The sequence below is a fragment of the Cynoglossus semilaevis genome, unplaced genomic scaffold (genome assembly GCF_000523025.1).
Source record: "Cynoglossus semilaevis isolate Cse_v1.0 unplaced genomic scaffold, Cse_v1.0 C18764635, whole genome shotgun sequence".
NCBI lineage: Eukaryota > Metazoa > Chordata > Actinopteri > Pleuronectiformes > Cynoglossidae > Cynoglossus > Cynoglossus semilaevis.
In genome coordinates this window covers 1-456 of record NW_007595167.1, presented here as the reverse complement: position 1 = coordinate 456, position 456 = coordinate 1, and the positions used below count along the sequence as shown (strand labels likewise).

Here is a 456-nt window from a genome sequence, read left to right as displayed (position 1 = left end):
TCCTCATGCAGCTGACTTTGGCTTTGCCCGGTACCTCCAGAGCAACATGATGGCTGCTACTCTGTGTGGGTCACCAATGTATATGGTAGGTTTATCTGTCCTGTATGCATATGGGCCTGTTAGTAGACAGCCATATTCTGATTACTGTTGAGCCTAATCTGTGACGTCTGTGACCCCCAGGCGCCCGAGGTTATCATGTCACAGAACTATGACGCCAAAGCCGACCTCTGGAGCATAGGCACGGTCATCTACCAGTGTTTGGTTGGCAAACCGCCGTTCCAGGTAATTACAGGTTTTAAAAAAATACTTGTGACACATGTCTGTAAAAACCCTGTCATCTCTGAGGTTTTTTAAATTTTTAAATTAAATTTTTTCAGGCCAACAGTCCCCAAGACCTGAGGATGTTTTATGAGAAGAACAAGAACCTACAGCCTATGTAAGTTTTGTCAAGATGAA

The 456-nt window shown here is 44.3% G+C and overlaps 1 long non-coding RNA gene across 1 annotated transcript; it reads left to right on the top strand.

Annotated features, from left to right (window-relative positions):
- On the top strand, positions 1-441 carry LOC103399746 (uncharacterized). The gene is made up of 3 exons (XR_523700.3): positions 1-85; positions 181-282; positions 378-441. It is a non-coding gene; the product is annotated as an uncharacterized LOC103399746 (long non-coding RNA).
- The last annotated feature ends 15 nt before the right edge of the window (positions 442-456 follow it).